The sequence below is a fragment of the Leptodactylus fuscus genome, chromosome 5 (genome assembly GCF_031893055.1).
Source record: "Leptodactylus fuscus isolate aLepFus1 chromosome 5, aLepFus1.hap2, whole genome shotgun sequence".
Taxonomy (NCBI): domain Eukaryota; kingdom Metazoa; phylum Chordata; class Amphibia; order Anura; family Leptodactylidae; genus Leptodactylus; species Leptodactylus fuscus.
This window is the reverse complement of record NC_134269.1, coordinates 168,958,950-168,966,153: the sequence shown is the minus strand read 5'-3', so window position 1 is coordinate 168,966,153 and position 7,204 is coordinate 168,958,950. Positions and strand designations below refer to the sequence as shown.

The following is a 7,204-nucleotide window of genomic DNA, read 5'->3' as shown; positions in this document are numbered from 1 at the left end:
AAAGTAAGCAGAACAGGATATGGTCTTTGTTGATTTCCACCTGTGTCAGGTCCATTTTAGAAGCAGACCAATGAAATGGTAGTGCCAGATCCGTTACATGACTGACGCTAACAGTTCTCTATGGATCTATTATCTATTATCCTGTAATGGATCTGTCAAATTTCCATCTTAGTGTCCATCATTTATCAGAAAAGTAGTGTATCATAGATGTAGAGGCTCCTCAGACGGCTTCCTGACCTAATGTAACAATTACTTTAGGCTGTGGCCTCATGAGGCAGATTTGAAGTTTTGAACTGATTTTTTTTTTTTTCTCCAAAACCAGGATTTAATACTTCTGCTTCAGGATCCACTTTTATTCAATTGTCCGATTCTGTAAAATAGACTATATTTGCATTTTATCATTCCATATTTCCTCCTCAACAGACTGGTGGGTGGTTACATATGAAGAAACAGTCATCAGCTCTAATAGGGCCATGTCTTCACTGACGTCTTCCTACAATCAGGGCCATAATTATAGGGTCCCTACGTGAAATACACATCTAGTTTAAATGGTACACGGTAGGGGTCCCATTACAGATTTTGCATTGGGACCCCGGACCTTTAAGGGTATGTTCACACGGCGGAATTTGCATTCCGCCGTGTGAACATTCTGCGTGGCTAACCGCAACGGGATGTCGGTGCAGTGCACTAGCTAGCGGAAAAAAGAAGCGAGCGGCTCCCTTTGAAGTCAATGGGAGCCCTTTTTTTTTAGATGGATCAAAATCCGCTGCCAAAAACTCAGTGTGAACGAACCCTAAGGTAGGCCTCTGAACACACTTCTATGAATATCTTACTAGGAGTCATTTTAAGCTGTAAAGAAGAAATCATATATACAGAGGCCTCAGCAATCCGGGGTAGAGATCATCTCCATTAATCTCCCATGGTGACACATTTGGTCCTCAATTCCCAGAAATAGGTACAAGCGTGTCCTGTGAGCTGAATTTCTGCATAGTAATAGTTCCACTGACAGCTATGGTCGCACATTTTCTACCTTATAGGATTGTTGGTGCTTTCAAAACAAAGGTTAATGATATGTTAAGTAAATCAACCTTTATCTCCCAGGATTACATTGTTTACTTCTCTATCTCTGCAGACAACAGTAACCTTGACAACCTCATATTCCATCTCCACCATCCTGTCTACATGCTTCGGAACATGGGGGATGGGCAGGATTCTACTAGGCAGTATTCTTATGGCTAGGAAATTGAAGTTCAATCTACAAAGGCAGAACTCTGTTTCATGTATTGTTATTTAATATCACTTTATAGTTTTTTTTCTATTCTTTATTGATGTGACTGTATGATACATTCTTTTATGTGGCAGAAATTTTATTATTTTTTCAACATCCTTTGGTAGTATATAAAATAAATATGTAATTTATACAATGTTTTTATAGTGCAAATATTCTAATTTTATTTTATAATTAATAATCTGGTGTATTAAATGTTCAGGTAGTTATGTTCATGAAGATCTGTCATATATTCTCTTATTGGCTGTTATAATAAAACCCAGTGATGATATATTTTAAGGATATCTCCTGCCCTTCCTAGGGGGAGAGGGGTAAGTAACAGAGGTGTTGCGTTTCCATCCAGCACTTTCCTTTTTCTTCTTTCCATTTATTTATCAGTATGAAATTTTATATAATTAATTTACTATAATATATTTTTAATACATTTTTGAATTCCAAGGGTTGTTCGATTAATTTTGTTGGATATATATTGTTTTTGGAAGTCTGGGATCTCAATGTATATGCAATGTTTGAGGATACTCTTTTCTGGTTGATATCATAGTGTTTGGGTTTATAGATCCTTCCTTTGTATTTATGGATTATATAAAAAAAAAAACCTGATAAGAGCGGTTTCACACCTGCCCTGCGCCCAGTCTCCGCTTTAGCCAATCCGGCGAGTTTCTGTCTTCTGCCCTGAGAAACTGGACAAGGGATGGAAAACTGACGGTAAGTTTTCAAACCCATTCACTTGAATGAATTTGCAAAGCAACCGCCCATGAGCATCTTCTGCCTCAATGCGGCAAAACCGCTTTTTTTTAACTGGACACAAACTCCTGCATGTCCAACTGTCTGTCCAGTTAAAAAAAAAAACTGTTTTGCAGTGAAAAGGCAGAAGACGCACACAGGCGGTCACTTTGCAAACCCATTCAAGTGAATGGGTTTGAAAACTGACCTCCGGGTTTTCATCCCCTGCCCAGTTTCTCAGGGCACAAGACGGAAACCTGCCAGATTGGCTAAAGCGGAGACCGGGTGCAGGTGTGAACTCGTCCTAAGAAGTGGATTCTGTTCTGTTCTTGAAGATTGTACAAGCAGTGTGTTAGGGAATTGCTAGATGATAATTCCCCAATAGCTGCTGGAGAACCCTGGAGGAAGGGGCACAAGAGACAGTAAGCCCTAAACTGAAGCCCCCCCACTGTCCCTTCCTCTTGCCAGGCCCTATCCTATGTAATAGGTGGCAACTTAGAGATAATCCCTTCCTATATATGTGACACACAAAACGCAGACAAGACAAACAACAACAAAGGGAGGTCAGCTAGCCAAGGTTCGGTAACATTCGAGCAATGCAGTGCCAAATCGGAGTCAAAAGAATAGTCAGTAGGGAAAGCCAGAGGTCAAGGATAAGCGTACAAGTAACAAAACAGCAAGAGAAGCCAGCAAGCACAAGGCAATAACAGGCACCAGTGTGAATGTGAGCCAAGACTAAATAGGGGAGGATGAACCCGCCCTGGATCTGACAGGAAGACAGGCTGTCAATCACAGGGCAAGACCAAATTTAACTACTTCATGGACAGAGGCAGACAAGGGCAGAAGACGGGTGTGGTGCAAATTCAATTAAAGAACTAGAGCCGTTTTCACACAGTGCAACCAAAAACTCTAAGCAAGGAACTAAACTGGAAACGCCTCCATCTCTGCCGCATGAGGGTGTCCACTTTTGACAGTGAAGATTATCATTTTACTAATAAGTGGGAGGAAAGTGTCAGTAAGTGTTCCCGCACTATTAAGTGAACTGTTAATTGTAGCAAATTGTAAACAACTGGACTTGCTTGAGAAAGAAATGGACCATTTGAGGGAGAAAATACAGCAATTATTGTCTAAAGAGAAGGGGTTTTTTTTTGTTTTTTTTTATAAATCATTGGGAAAGATTTGTCTAAGTGGCAAAAGAATATTCAGGAATTTAGAGCACGTAAATGCCAACGTGACCTCAAGGACTTCCAGTATTGGACTTATCAGTGACATAATTAATAGGATAGAGGTAGTTCTCTTTCACGGGCTACATCAGTTTCCTATGTTTTCACCGAGGAAGGATGTGGTAATTTTGTAGACAAACCTGGGCCTCCACAAAAAGGAGATCTTCCACACACCCCTTAAATAATTCCACAAAAAGAAAAACCAGGGGAGTATTCAACAGAGACACTTTAACACATCCCCAACTTGAAGTCCTGAGTAGATGGTTGTCCTGTTCCCCCACAGCTAAGTTTGATTTTTGTTTTATACAATTAAAGATCTGGCACTATTTTACTGTAAGTAAATTATTAAAAGATACTTTAGTAAACATAGGTCTTTCCTCTCTACAGATACCGTATATACTCGAGTATAAGCCGACCCGAATATAAGCCAACCCCCCTAATTTTACCACAAAAAACTGGGAAAACTTATTGACTCGAGCATAAGCCTAGCGGGGAAATGCAGCAGCTTCTGGAAAATTTAAAAAATTAAAATGGCCAAGTTCTTGGGTGCAGTAGATACTGGGGAAGGGGAGGGGGTGTTTTGGTTGTCTGTCTGCCCCTTCCCTGAGCTTGAGGACTGGGTTTTTTACCCCCAGTTGGAATTCAGCCTGGCTGAATATAGCGTATCTGCAGTGCTCCTATTAACCCCTTCCCAACGGAATAGGAGCACTGCAGATACCCTATATTCAGTAGGCCGGGCACTTTCAGACACAGGGATATCTAATGTGTATGTGTGTCACAGTCATTTTCTACTTTGAGAGCAGGTTCACACTAGCGCCCAATCTCCGTTATGCATAACGGTTTTGCCATGAGCAGCAGAAGACGCTCACCAACAGACACTGAATGTCGGTTTCTGTCCTCTCCTGACAGAAAACGGAAACCTGCATAACTGAGATCAGGTGCTGGTGTGAACCCGCCTTTATATGAATTATAGGGAAAGGAGTGATTTAGAACTTTTATTTATTTAATTTTTTATTATATATACATTTTTTAAACTTTTTATTTTTTTTTTACAATTTTTTTAGCCCCCCCTGGGGGATTTGAACCTGCAGTCATTTGATTGCAAGTCCCATAGACGGCAATACAAGTGTATTGCCGTCTATGGGAGATTCTCTACATTACTATTACGGCTGATCATAGACCAGCCGTAATAGTAATATAGCGATGACAGGCCTGGGAGCCTTCATTAGGCTCCCAGCTGTCGTCGGGACACGTCGGCTACTGCGAGCTCGTTGCGCAGGAGCCGGCCTGCATCTTTAAAGGTATGGGGCAGGCCTAAGGGGGGAGGACATCTCTGGAGGGGGGAGGACATCCTGCTAGGAGCGCGGCGATGCTGTACATTAAGAGCTGCAGAAGTACTTACGGTACTTCTGCTAGCAGGCCAGAAAGCAGCCACACGCCAGTGCGGGCCTGAGCTTACGTGGCCACGTCACCCGGCGTGTGATGGAGTGGTGGTGGTGGTGGGGGGGGCGGGCTCTGCTATCCTGGCCTGCTAGCAGAAAATTACCGTAATGACCCGAATATAAGCCGAGGAGCACTTTTTTCAGCACAAAAACTGTGCTGAAAAACTCGGCTTATACTCGAGTATATATGGTAGTTCTGGTGAGAGACAGGCTCTTCAAGATCTGATTGACCTATTTGGTGAACAATCTGGGATTGATGATGCCTTCCTTAATCTCCATCTGTGCCGCTGGTCATGACATTTCCCCCCTTTTTCGCTGTGTCCACCAATCAAATTTTTGGGTTGGTGAAAAGAGATTTAAAATCTATTTTGAATAAAGTAGAGAGAAAGAGAGAGATCTAACTCTAAGTGGAGCTCAGAGACAAGCCCTGAAATGAAAGGGCAAGCTGATAAGGTGGGAAATATTGTGATGTAGTGAACCATTGTGTCACTTCAACAACAAATTTTGAAGCATGTTTTTTTTTTTTTTTTTTTTTTTAAATTCTCATTTTATTGAAAGTTTTTTGTAGAGGACAACTTTATTGCATCTAAAATTAAAGATGGCCTGATGGTTGACTATCCCATTAGACCAACCTTCTGTCTGTTATCAAAAGTCCACAAGGATGCCTCCAATCCTCCGAGACATCCATTAGTTTTGAGGATTTGTGGTCTTTGTGAGAACATTTGCAAATTTGTGGACTATTGCTTACAACTTTCTCTTCTTATATGAAGGGCACTACCGATATGCTCTGTTGTCTGAATGGACTTCATTTGGAGGAGAGGAGGACGTGTATCTGGTTATCTGTGATGTGGAGTCTCTGTATACATCTATAGGCTGTGGGAGAAGGAAGTGGTCCAACACACATCTCGATGCGAGGGCATCCTGAAGTGCTCATGTTATATAATTGTAACAATTTTAATATAAATTTTACTTTGACAATTAGTCATAATTGTGCAGAATTCCTTGATCTTATAGTGGAATTTGATACTAACCATAATATCATAACTGACATTCACATAAAAACCACTTCGACTAATTCTCTCCTCCATGCCACCCCTTCACAATATCCCATAGTAAAGTAAGCAATTCCAGTTGAACAATTTTTGAAAATTTTTGTGAATATTATTCTTGCAATCCACGTGCTTTGAGTGCTTTGACAGTAAAGGACATTGATAGGATACATTTGGGAATTAGGAGGGATAATTTGAATTGAGCACTTTTTTGTAAAGAGACCCACTGGATCATAGAAATTAAAACGATCTCCTTTCAGCCAACCTCAACGAGGCTATTAGCTTCAAGGCATTTTTAGTGATTTAGCGCAAATTTTAATTTGAGTCCGGATTTATGTGTTGTTTTTTTTATATATATCTTAAGAATGAATCATGTTGTTTTTGTAGGTTATGTACTGTCTGTGGGCGTATGGTTTAACATTCTTGGTTGAGTCATCTTTTTACTAACCATCAAATATGCTTGTTATGGAGCAGCAACGATCAAAAGTTTTTTTTTTTATTCTATGTACCTTTAATATTTTATTACACTCCTAAAATATTTTTTATGTATTTATAATTTACTCAAAATCATCACAGTAACCTTTGTCAATCTGTATGAAGTCACATCAATTGTATTGAATTCACTTGTAATAAACTTATTTTTGTAATTTTTACACTTAGCTTCAATATGCAGTTAAATTATTTATTTATAATCAATATTGTAAGCCAATAGCTGGTAAAGTGCTGGAGGGGATGTACATTTCACCCAGACTGCTCAGATGGGTGAGATGAGAAAAATCCAGAAAAGTTTGTTCTCAGCGGACAACTTTGTCTGCTGAGCATTTTGTAAGTGCCATGCATTGGGCTGGCTTTTTAGGGAATGGCAGGTAGGTTGGTAGTGGGACTTTTTTTCTTTTTCTTTTTTTTTTTTGGAAAGCGCGAACGCAGTCCCCCACCACCACAAACCATGTAGTCGAGCTTCCCACACCCGGGGAAATCACAGGGGTCAGCACACCCTGAGTGCAATGGATGAGCCTCACCCTGGGAGAACCACCCCAGTGATCACGGCATCTCCCCTGCCAGGCAAGTATGGGTTGGTAGTGGGACTTGTCATTCCCATCCCCTCCAGTCCACACCTTGTAGACACTTGTACAGCAACTCAGTTGTCTCGAGTTTTCCTCGTTAGCAAGGTATAAGAAGTCTGTTGGGAGAACAGACTTTGTCAGAGCTTGCCTGGAGAGCTACCACAAAGGTTGTTACTACCAGAGAGGTTCCTGACTATTTGAACTGGTTATTATTATAGGTGAGGCAACCAACTTTTGTTTAGTTAGAGCCCAGGTGGGCAGGTTTTTATTTTGTACTTTACTTTGCTGCTGCATGTACCACTGTTTGTTGGAGTGAATAAAACTCTACACTTTGGACTGACATCTTGTGTCTGTGCCAGTCACTTAGCAACCCCAGATCTTGACAATATGTATTCTGGTTATACATTATAATTAT

General features: G+C 40.7%; 1 non-coding gene across 1 annotated transcript; it reads right to left on the bottom strand.

Moving 5' to 3' along the window:
* Positions 1 to 6,631: 6,631 nt before the first annotated feature.
* Positions 6,632 to 6,795, bottom strand: LOC142205565 (U1 spliceosomal RNA). The gene has a single exon (XR_012716551.1). It is a non-coding gene; the product is annotated as a U1 spliceosomal RNA (small nuclear RNA).
* Between the last annotated feature and the right edge of the window lie 409 nt (positions 6,796 to 7,204).